General features: G+C 41.2%; 1 long non-coding RNA gene across 4 annotated transcripts in view; it reads left to right on the forward strand.

The window, feature by feature from the left end:
- Positions 1–10,237, forward strand: part of LOC131906925 (uncharacterized) — a 31,382-nt gene extending 21,145 nt beyond the window's left edge. For all 4 annotated transcript variants that reach the window (XR_009378235.1, XR_009378237.1, XR_009378236.1 and 1 more), the window contains exon 3: positions 9,952–10,237. This is a non-coding gene — a long non-coding RNA (uncharacterized LOC131906925). The remainder of the gene's footprint in view (positions 1–9,951) is intronic.
- Positions 10,238–12,518: the final 2,281 nt, after the last annotated feature.

A 12,518-nucleotide genomic window follows, 5' to 3' on the forward strand; every position in this document is an offset into this window, starting at 1 on the left:
ACAAACAAATGGAATAGGACAAAACAAACAAGCAGAAGGAAAAGAGCCCAAGAGAAGGCACAAGAGTTAGAAACAGACAGAGACCCACTCATTCACATGTTCAGGAATCCCATGAAAACACAGAAACGGAAGCCATATTATATACACTAAACTTGTAAAGAAAAAAAAAATTAAATAAAAAAAAAAAACAATAAAAGGCCCTGACATGACATTATGAGACGAAAAGCCTCCAAACATGCCACTGAGTTCACTTCCTGTTGGCCATCTTACTGTTGGTCATTCAGCCTACTCTTAGGAGTGGTCTGTTTTCCCAGGGAGATTTCCTTGAAGAAAACTTAATTTTCATTTGTAAGTGGTTATTAATTGGAGATAGCTTCTGGGTTAGGGATGGGGGCTTGTGTCCATTTGTACTTTCATCCTTAGGACCCCATACGGTACAGACCCTTGTAGGCCCTGTGCATGCTGCCTTAGTCTCTGTGTGTTCATATGCGCATTGGTCCTGCTGTGTTTAGGTTTTGATTCCTTGGTGTCCTCCATCCTCTCTGGCTTTTACACTCTGCCTCATCTTCTGCAGGGCTCCCTGAGTCATGATGGGGAGAGATTTGATGGAGACATTCTGTTTAGGGATGAGTGTTTCCAAGATCTCTCAATCTCTGCATAATGTCTGGCTGTGGGTCTCTTTATTTGTTCCCGGCTGCTACAGGATGAAGCGTCTCTGCCGATGGCTGAGCAAGACACTGATCTACCTATGAGTATAGCAGAATGCCATTAGGAGTCATTTTAGTGCTACTTTTTTTTTTTTTTAATTTGGTTTTACCCTAGGTCCCTGAGCTATCTAGTCTCAGGTTCTTGGTCACCCAAGCAGTGTAAGGTATGGGTTCCATTTCGTGGAGTGGGCCTTAAGTCAAATCAGATATTGGCTGGTTACTCCCACAAGCTTTGTGCCTTCATTGCCCTAGCATATCTTGCAGAGAGGACACCATTGTAGACTGAAGGGTTTGTAGTTGGATTGGTGTTTATGGTTCTCCTTTGGTAGTATGCAGGGAACCTTCCAGTACCAAACACACTAGCCAGTAGGGGTGAAGGTTCTAGGTAGGCACCAGCTCAACTTCTCCATACTCAATGAATTATGTAGGTGCTATTTTTAGCAATAGGGCCTCACCATCACTTTGTGGAGAACAACCTATGGCCTTTGCAACAGCCTGGGTTGCTTGGTTCTCATGGAAACCCTTTGGCCAACCACTTGATTAGATATAACCTAAGGCCGGTACTAAAGCTTCATTTGGTGATAAGAGATGTCCAGTTGGGGTGCTGTCTCCCCATTATTTGGTGATTTCATTTAATAGCCTTCATATATGTATATAGTTTAGAAATCTTCTACTGTATTAGGTTTCCATATGACCCCTCAAATAGCCCTTAAATAGCTATTCCCTCCTTCGACCCTCTCCTCCCTCCCTGTCCTCATCTGCTCCTCCCTTTCCAGTCCCCACCTGCTTTGTCCATCTGTAACTATCTATTCTATTTCCTCTTCCTGGAGAGAGATCTGTCCCTCTCCACCCTAGTCCCTTACACTGTACCTAAACTCTGTGATTCTCTGGATTGTATCTTACTTATCAATGCCTGAATAGATAACATACACATTTAAGTGAATACATGCTATATTTGTCTTTCTGGGTCTGGGTTATCTTATTCAGGATGGTCTTTTTCTAGTTCCATCCATTTACCTGCAACTGTCATGATTTCATTTTGTTTGTTTGTTTGTTTTTCAAGATAGGGTTTTTCTGTGTCCTGGAACTTACTCTGTAGACCAGGCTGGCCTCGAACTCAGAAATCTGCCTGCCTCTGCTTCCTGAGTGTTGGGATTAAAGGCATGTGCCACCACTGCCTGGCTTCATGATTTCATTATTTTCAGGGCTGAGTAATATTCTGTTGTCACATTTTCTTTATTAATTCATCTATTCACAGATATCTAGGTTGTTTCTAATTTCTGGATATTATGAATAGAGTAGTAATGAACATGGTTGAACAAACGTCTTTGCAGTAGGATGAGGCATTCTTTGGGTATATTTCCATTTTCTTGAGGAATCGCCACACTGATTTCCATAATAGCTGTATGAGTTTTCACTCCCACCAGGGTGACCTTTACCCCACATCCTCCCCAGCATGAACTATCATTTGTTTTACTGATCTTGGTCATTCTGACTGGTGTAAGATGAAACCTCAAAGTAGTTTTGGTTTACATTTCTCAAATGACTAAGGATGTTGAACATTTCTTTAAGTGTGTCTCAGCCATTTGAGTTTTGTCTTCTGAGAATTCTCTGTTTAGATCAGTACCCCATTTTTAATTGGGCTGTTTGTTTTCTTAATATCCAATTTTTTTTAGTTCTTTATATATTTTGGATATTAGTCCTCTATCAGAAATGTAGTAGGCTGCCACTTTGTCCAAATGATGGTGTCCTTTGCCATGTAGACACTTTTAAGTTTCATGAGGTCCCATTTATTGATTGTTGATCTTAGTGCCTGTGCTAACAGTGTTCTGTTCAGAAAGTCTTTTCCTGTGCCAATGAGTTCAAGGGTACTCCTCACTTTCTTTTCTGTCAGGTTCAGTGTATCAGGCCTGTGTTGAGGTCTTTGATTTCTTTGGAGTTGAGGCTTGTGCAGGGTGATAAGTATAGATCTATTTGGATTCTCTACACACAGCCATCCAATTTGACCAGCATCATTTGTTGAAGATGCTGTTTTTTTCCCAGTGTGTATTTATGGCTTCTTTATCAAAACTCAGGTGTCCATAAGTGTGTGGATTTGTCTGGGTCTTCAATTCAATTCCATTGATCAACATGTCTGTTTTTGTTCTAATACCATGCTATTTTTATTACTATAGCTCTATAGTACAATTTGAGGTCGGGGATGGTGGTATCAGTTCTTTGATTGTTCAGGATTTTTAGCTTTCTTGGATTTTTTTTGTGTTTCCATGTGAAGCTGAAAATTGTCCTTTCAATATATGTGAAGAGTTGTGTTGAGATTTTGATGGGGATTGCATTGAATTTTTAGATTGCTTTTGGTAGGATGGCCATTTTTACTATATTAATCCTACAGATCCATGAGCATGGGAGATCTTTCTATCTTCTGATATTTTCTTCAATGTCTTAAAGTTTTAATCATATAAGTCTTTCACTTGCCACAAAATATTTCATATTTTTGGGGCTATTGAGAAAGGTTATTTTCCTGATTTCTTTCTCTGTTCATTTATCATTTGTATATAGGAGGGTTAGTGATTTTTTTTTGAATTTTGTATCCAGCTACTACACTGAAATTGTTTATCATCTGTAGGAGTTCCAGGTGGAATTTTTAGGGTCACTTATGTATACTATCATATGTAGCAGGAATCTTAAAGAGTCTTATTAATAAAATCAAACCTGAGCCAGGTATTGGGGTGAACTGGAAGATCCGAGAACCAGAACAAGCCACAGCTACCTCACCTCGCCGGATCCTCAGCTGTTCTTGTTTCCTCAGACTGGAGGCCTCTGAGTCCTCATCCAGAATGGGTCTCAGCTGAATTGTGCTGCTAGAAGCCTGAAAGCTTAACCAGCCAAATGCTTCTAGTTTCTGGTCCTCACAGCCTTATATACCTTTTGCTTTCTACTACCACTCCCTGGGATTAAAGGCGTATGTCACCATGCCTGGCCATTTCCAATGTGGCCTTGAACTCACAGAGATCCAGAGGGATTTCTACCTCTGGAGTGCTAGGATTAAAGGTGTAAGTGCCACCATTTTTCAGCCTTTGTATCTAGTGGCTGTTCTGTCTCTGACCCCAGATAAATTTATTAGGGTGCACAATATTTTGGGGAACATAATACTACCACAATCATATCATCTGCAAATAATGATACTTTGACTTCCTCCTTTCCAATTGATATCCCTTTGGTCTCTTTTAGTTGTCTTACCGCACTAGTTAAGACTTAAAGTACTTTATTGAATAAGTATGGAGAGAGTGAACAACCTTGTCTTGTTGCTGATTTTAGTGGAATTTCTTTGAGCTTCTCTCCATTTAAGTTGATGTTGGCTATGGGCTTGGTGTTGACTGCCTTTAGATGTTGAGGTATGTCCCATGTATCCCTAATCTCCCCAGGACTTTTTTGTTTGTTTGTTTGTTTGTTTGTTTGTTTGCTTTTCGAGACGGTTTCTCTGTGTAGCTTTGCACCTTTCCTGGAACTCACTCTGTAGTTCAGGCTGGCCTCGAACTCAAAGAGATCTGCCCGGCTCTGCCTCCCAAGTGCTGGGATTAAAGGCGTGCACCACCACCACCCAGCTCCCCAGGACTTATATCATGAAGGGGTATTTGATTTTGTCAAAGGCCTTTTCTATGTCTAATGAGACGATCATGTGATTTTTGTCTTTCAGTCTGTTTATATGGTGGATTACATTTATTGATTTATGTATGTTGAACAATCCCTACATCTCTGGGATGAAGCCTACTTGATCATGGTGGATGATTTTTCTGATGTGTCCTTGGATTTGGTTTTCAAGTATTTTGTTGAGATTTTTTGCATCTATGTTCATGAGGGAAATTCATTTATAATTCTTTTATTTTTAAAATTGGGTCTTGATGTGGTTTAAGTATCAGGGTAACTGTGGCCTCATAAAATGAACTGGGCAATACTCCATGTCTATTTTGTGGAATAACTTGAGGAGTCTTGGTTAACTCTTCTTTGAGTGAATTCTGCACTAAAATCATATGGCCCTGGGCTTTTTTTGGTTGTGAGACTATTAATGATTGCTTCTATTTCACTAGGAGTCTGTTTAAATTGCTTATCTAATCTGGATTTAACTTTGGTAGGTGATATGTATCAAGAAAGTATCCATTTCTTTTAGATGTTTCCAATTTGGTGGAGTACTGGTTTTTAAAGTATGTGCTTAAGATTCTCTGGATTTCCATGGTGTTTGCTGTAATGTTTCCTCTTTCATCTCTAATTTTGTTAATTTGGATACTTTCTCTCTCTCTGTCTTTTAGTTAATTTGGCTAAGAGTTTGTCAATCTTACTGATTGTCTCAAAGAACTAACTCTGTCTCATTGATTCTTTGTATTTTAAAGAAATTCTGTTTATTGTTTTCAGCCCTGAGTTTGATTATTTCTTGCTGTCTACTCCTTTTGAGTATGATTTCTTCTTTTTGTTTTAGATTTTTCAGATGTGCTGTTAAGTTACTAGTACGAGATTACCCCAGTTTGTTTATATAGTCATTTAGTGCCATAAACTTGCCTCTTAGAACTGCCTTCTTTATGTCCTGTAGGTCTGAATATGTTGTCTTTTCATTTTCATTCAAGTCTAGAAAGTTTTAAAGTTCTTTTTTGACCCATTTTTTCATCCAGTAGTGCGTTGTTAAGTTTCCACAAGTTTGTAAGCGTTCTGTTGTTTCTGCTGTTGTTGATGTTCAGATTTAAACCATGGTGGTGAGATAAGATGTAGGGAGTTAGTTCAGTTTTCTTCTATTACTAGAGACTTGCTTCTATCCCTTTATGTGGTCAATTTTTGAGAAATTTCCATGAGCTGCTGAGAAGATGGTATATTATTTTGTGTTTGGGTAAAATGTTTTGTAAACATTTTTCAGGTACATTTTGTTTATGATATCAGTGTAGCTGGTATTTTCTTTGGGCCACCAACCAGTTCCCAAATAAAGACATGGAGACTTATTATTAATTATGAATGTTTGGCCTTAGCTTAGGCTTGTCCAACTAGCTCTTAACTTAATTTAACCTGTTTCCATTCATCTACATTCTGCCTCGGGGCTTTTTACCTTTCTTTCATTCTGTATGTCCTACTTTCCTGCTTCCTCCCTGTCTGTCTGTCTATCTGGCCCCTGGCTTCTCCCTGGCATCTCTTTTCTTTCTTCCCCCAGCCTAAATTCCTCCTCCTTCTTAGTCTCCTTGCCTGGAAGTCCCACTTATACATCCTCCTCTCTTGTTATTAGCTGTTTAGCCTTTTATTAGACCAATCAGGTACCTTAGGCAGGCAAGATAAAACAGCAACACATCTTTACATAATTAAACAAATGCAACACATCTTTACACAGTTAAGCAAATATTCTGCAACACATTAGTTAGCTCCAGCATTGCTCTGTTTAGTTTTTGTCTGGATGCCTGTCTATTGGTGAGAGTAAGGTATCAAAGTCTTCCACTATCAGTGTGTAAAAGCTAATCTGTGGTTTTAGCTGGATGTTTCTCTCATGAACTTGAGTGCCCTTGTGTTTGGTGTGCAGATATTAAGGATTGTAATTTCTGCTTAGTGGATTATTTTTTATGAGTATGTAGTGTCTTTTTCCCTATCACTTCTGATTAGTTTTGGTTTGAAGTCTATTTGTCAGATATTAAAATGGCTGCATTGGCTTGCTTCTTAGGTCTATTTGCTTGGAATATCTTTTTTCATCCTTTTACCATTAACATCTTTGATGTTGAGGTATGTTACTTGGATGCACTGGAAGGAGGGTTTCTGTTTTTTAATCCATTCTGTTAGTCTGTCTTGGTACTGGGGTATTGAGATGACTGAGGTCAAGAGGTGACAGCAAGCAGTGTTTGTGATCCTGTTACTTTGTTCCTGTGGCCTGTCCCCACCTTTTGATCTGCTGACTCGGGATTATTTATTCCTTGTGTTTTCTTTGGTGTGGTTGACCTCTTCAGGTTGAAGTTCCCCTTCTAGTGCCTTCTGCAGGGCTGGGTTTGTAGATAGATGCTGCATAAATTTGGCTTTTTTATGAAATTTCTTTGTTTCTCCATCTGCTGTGGTGGAAAGTTTGGTGGGTATAGTAGCCTGGGCTGGTATCTGTGGTCTCTTAGAGTCTGTAGAACATCTGTCCAGGTGTGACTGAAAGTTTGGTGGGTATAGTAGCCTGGGTCGGCATCTGTGGTCTCTTAGAGTCTGGAGAACATCTGTCCAGGCCCTTCTGGCTTTTAGAGTCTCCATTGAGAAGTCAGGTGTTAATCTAATAGGTTTGCCTTCATATGTTACTTGGTCTTTTTCCTTTGCAGCTTTTAATGTTCTTCCTTTATTCTGTATGGATAGTATTTTATTATGTGACAAGGGGAATTTCTTTTTTGGTCCAGTCTATTTGGTGTTCTGTATGCTTCTTATACCTTGATAGGCATCTCCTTCTTTAGGGAAGGGAAACTTTCTTCTATGGTTTTCCTAAAAATGTTTTCTGTGCCTTTAACCTGGGTTTCTTTTCTGTCCTCTATTCCTGTCATTCTTAGATTTGGTCTTTTCACAGTGTCCCAGATTTCCTGGATGTTTTAGGCTTGAATTTTTTTTCAAGATTTAATAATTTTTTTGACTGACGTATCCATTTCTTCTAGCTTGTCTTCAATGCCTGAAATTCTCTCTTCCATCTCTTGTATTATATTGGTGAGGCCTGCCTCTGAGGTTCCTGTTTGAATTCCTAAAATTTTCCTTTCCAGATTTCTCTAAGTTTGGGTTTTCTTTATTGATTCTATTTCCACTTTCAGGTCTTGGATTGTTTTATTCATTTCCTTCTACTATTTGTTTGTGTTTTCATAGATTTCTTTAAGGGATTTGTTCATTTCTTCTTTAAGTACCTCTGTGAAATTCATAACGGTTATTTTAAGGTCCTTGTCTTATGCTTCAGCTATTTTTGCATTTCCCAGGGCCTACTGTAGTGGGGTTGGTGGGCTCTAGTGGGAGCATATTGCCTTGACTGTTATTGATTGTGTTTTTATGCTGGCATCTAGGCATCTGTGTTTGGGATGATTGTAATTCTAGGTGCTGATATATGGTCTTGTCTTTGTTGGGTGGGTGCTTTTTTCCCTTAGTTTCTGCTCCTCTCTCTGGTTCTTAGGAGAGTGTGCTGTGGGTGTATTGCCTAGTAGGGAATGCTTCTGGGATCCTGATAGGTGTAGCCACTGGGAGTTCCCAGTACAATGTGTTTCTAGTTATAGGGGGCTGATATTTATGAATGGAGATGAGTTAGAAGGGGGAGCTGAGGAGGGAGGAAAAGAGAGTGTTTCACTGGGATCTGCTTAGTCCTCTGGGAATCGGGGCAGAGAGTGAGGAGAGGCCAGAGCAGATAGTCTATCATGGAGCTGGGGATGAGACTGGGGAACTGGATTTGGGGGAGAGGAGGGAGAGTGAAGACCTGAGGCTTGTCTACCTGCTTCACTGGCCTCCTTGCATCTCTGGCAGGCTGAACTGGCAGGTCCCAGGGAATGCCTGCTGGTGACAGGGCTGGGACCACAGGATGAGTGGGGAGGAAGGTTGGAGAAGATCTGCTTGATTTGCTGGAGATGAGGGCAGAGAGGAAGGGGAGGTCTCAGTAGGTGGTCTGCTACAGAGCTGGGGGTGAGCCTGGAGGGCTGTGTTTGGAGGAGAGGAGAGAGGGGTGAAGATCTGCAGTTAGCCTACCTGCTTCCCTGCCTCCTCCCACCACAATTATGACTGGCATTAAAAAAAAAAAAGATGAAGTCAGTATTCTCTTCTAAAATAGCCCATATCCTAGACATGTTTGGTTTTCTCTTTAAAATGTTCTTGAACTAGTAATTTAATTTAATTTAATTAGTAATTAAATTTAATTTAATCTAAAACTATGTTTAGAAGTCAGGCAATTTTATTTAAAATTGTAATGCCTGGCTTCTCCTGAAAACAGACCTCAGTCCTAGCAGGTCATAGTCGATAGCACGTGTCTGAAGTACTTACTGCTGTGGAGAACAACCACGCTTCAGACTGGGGTCAGGTAGTGCTCTCCCTTTCTTCAAATTCATCTCAGAGCTCCTCATCCATCCGTCTGGTTCCCAAGGGCAACTAGCTCATGATCTATCAGTATGATTTTTCCACAACCAAAGACTGTATATTTGAAAGTTTATTATGAAGAGCTGACTCCTGAGATGTGGGGACTGGCAAGTCCAACCCACAGGGCAGACGCCATGTTGGAAACTCAGGCAGGATTTTGATGTTACGGTGTTTCAAAATCCTTTCAGGCTTTGGTCCTGAAAAATCCTCAACTGATCCCAAGAGCTAAGCATACCACGAAGAGATACCTCTCTTGCTGATGATTAATGTTCATTACATCTACAAAAACAGCTACAAACCAACATTTTGACCAGGACTTGAGCAGCTACAGAAAACTGATTCTAAAGGGCTCTGTCAGACCATCAGACCATCTCCTCTTCCAAAAGTCAGCTTTTTACAACAGAACCTAGTCACAGGAGTGACTGATCACATTCATAGTCCTGCATACATGGATGGGGGTCCAAAATTCTGCTTAGTACATGCTACTTCACATTATTTCAGGAGCTCGTATCCTCTGCATTTGGGGAAAGAAGAGAATTACAGTGTGATGTTGAAAATCAACTTATGGACAAATCCAGTTTCTTAGTGAGAAAAGAAGGGTAGCCAGTGCTAAACCACATCTTTCATTCTTGGAACTGGAATAGTTAAATAGAACCCTGAGAAATAACACGGGCTCCTATGGTGAAAGGGATCTCCCTTTCGTCCTCTCCCCAAACCCCGCCTCGAGAGTAAGAGTTTACTCATCTTCCCCACTCTGAACCTTACCGGTAGTTTCTTGTAAAACAAACCTCAGTTGCAGCCAGCTGAGTGGGCACAAAAGACTATGAAAGCAAAACCAGAAATGAAAAGCTGAGGTGCCCCACCTCTCTTGACATTGCATTTTGAAGTGATCACAAAGGAGAAAGGTGAAAAGAGATTCCCGGGGTGTGGGGGTGGGGGGCGCAGCGACACACTGCTGCTCTCTGCGGGGCTTGCAGTGGTGGTTCCAGTTTCTTAGGATGATGTCTCTGTGCAGTGCTGTCTGGTATGAGATGCACAGCTGGAGGAGATGCACAGCCATGAAGAGCAGGTGCCAGAACAAAATGCCATACCGACAGAAGAGGTCGTGGGGCCAGCAAGGAAGGAACCACATTCTAACTCCTTTCTGTGGTCTTTCCAGATCATTTACCAAGAGAAGCTATGCATTCATCTGCCGCATAAGACAGCAGCAGACAATATATATCCAATTCATTTTATGTGTGGACGTCTGCCCCCCCATCAGATTATTATCCCCCACCCCAAACCTTTACCTCAGTGTTTAAAAAGACAGAGGTATCCTTCAATTCTTCCATTTGACATTTCTATTACTAGAAAACATGAAAACGTGCCAAGTGGAATTCATTTATAATCCCATGCAACAGAGAGGAATCTAAGTAATACAAAACTGTTTCGTGAGTATTCTCATACACCCATTTCAGCGTGCTTTACCATGTGCTGCACGTAAGCATGCACTCCTAGATCTCCTGAAATGAACTCTTGGAAGTCCCCTCAGGAGAACTTTTCCTCAGTCAGGAGCCACGAGTAATACCTCACTCGAAGCGACGTGATTAGGAGAGTTTACAAGGAACTGAAATATTCTTGTGAATTTCAATGTTCAACTCAAGCATCTATTCCCGCAAAGATATCCAAACAGAAACCTTGCTCAATACCTCTGATAGCCAGCGAGCTAGTCATAGGACATTCTGCCAAGGGCTCAGAGAGGTTAAGAACAAGATTGGCACCTCAGGAGAGCTTTAGGTTGTGGCTGCTACCTTCACCCCACCCTTCTGAGGGGCTTTCTATATTCTTTATATCTGATAGTATATATTTATTAAATGATAGGAGGGGAGTGGGGGCAAAGCAATAGTGAATTCCATGTTGCATCCTGAGTAAACAGACAGACATGGTGGGTGAGGAAGAGCTTGGGAAACACAGGCAAACCCAGGCCAAAGGCTGGACAGACTCACTGTCAGCACTTAGCCATGCAGCAGCTCCTACCCCAGAAAACTCTGAGGAGAGAGTAGAAAGGGTATCTGTGAGGTTTTCTTTCTGCAGAGACCATGGAACCAGTTTCTTTCTCCATCCGTCAGTGAAAGGCACTTTCGCCCCAGACTTTCCTTCAAGGGAAGGTGTGAATAAGGACCTCATGCACGCAAGACTTCCTGACAACATTCATTCTGTTCCCAGAACCTCTCCTCAGGCGTTCCAGTGTTCTCCTGACCAATACTTCTCACACTCACAGGCTGTTACCATGGAGATGTCTCAAAGATGAGCTCTTTACATCAACATCTCTTACAAAGCAAATAGCTCCTGTTCTTAATTTTCACCCATCCAACACTTCCTTCCTCACTACACCCTGTCTTCTCCCTGCTGACTAATCAAGGAGGTCACAGGTCCCCTTCTCAAGTCTTTCTGTCTCATCTCTCGCCATTCTAGCTTAGCCTTGGCCTCATTCCTCTGGTTCTTTATTCTGTGCTCTTCTCCCCCACTCAAACTAGTCACACTCTTCCTGTAATTATTATAACATATTAGTTGTACAAACGAACGGGTTTCCTGTGACATTTCCATACTTGCATACACTGGACTTTGATCATATCCCAAACTATTCATCTTTGATAAAGAAACTAAATGAGAAGAGATTCTCTTCTTTGACTTAGCATTGGTCTTGCTCAGCTCTGTTTCTTTTTCCCCATGGCAGTTCATGTCCAACAGTATCTGTTCTATAAAGACAATTCTCTCTGAAAGATGCAAGTACCCATTCATTGTCTTCTATGTGTCTATGATACTGAGTTAGAGACTAAGGCAAGGTCTAGTCAGCTTTCAGTATTGATATTTGACTGGAAAATCTCTCTTTTGAGAAGTTGTCTTGTGTGCTATAGACATTTAACATCATTTCTTGCCTCTACCAACTAGATCAGAGTAATAGACAACTTTCCCAAGTTGTCACAACCCAACATTGTTAAATGTCTCCTGGGGACAGTTGACATTTAACTAAGGGGTAGAAAAAGAAATAGAAGAAAGAGCTCCCTTCTTTGAGAAGCTCAAAATATTCTGAAGACGTAGACTGTTAAGTACAGAAGCATCCTTAGAAATGACCTTGACTTCTTTCCCCATGGTTTTAGTAGATAAAGAACGATGTGCCAAGACTTTAAATAACTTGCTTAGTCAATTATACAAATTGCAGCAAATTTGAACCTAAATTCTGTTTGTGTAGAGCACAGATATTGTGGAAAGCTAAGGAAAGGAGGGATTAATGGGAGTAGCAGTTGTATAAAAGAGCCTTTTGGGCTGAGCACTAAAAGGGCCAGATGGGCACGGAGAAGAGGGAAGTAAGTGCCAGGCATGACCATGCATGACCGCAGCATGGGCAAAGCTTGAAGAGTGGAGAAGAACTCCCAAGAGAATGAGGCAGAGACTAGCCTAGAATAGCAGGAGCTGGGGCAGGAGGACTTGAGAAGAGGTCATTTTTGGGGACCCGACCTCCTTGATTAAGACTTAGAACTGGTTGAGAACTTCCCAAAATATGACTTCTGATATCCTCTTGAGGAAGACAAACAACAACAAAACACTCAGTGAGACTCAAGAGACCTGGGTTCCAGAGCCAGCAATTCACTAGCAGCCATGCAACGTGGACAAGCCCCTTTATTTCCCTTGATCTCACTTCCTACAACTGCAAATGAGGGGGTAGAACTGGATGATCCCCACGGT

This window comes from Peromyscus eremicus, chromosome 3, assembly GCF_949786415.1.
Source record: "Peromyscus eremicus chromosome 3, PerEre_H2_v1, whole genome shotgun sequence".
NCBI classification, from domain to species: domain Eukaryota; kingdom Metazoa; phylum Chordata; class Mammalia; order Rodentia; family Cricetidae; genus Peromyscus; species Peromyscus eremicus.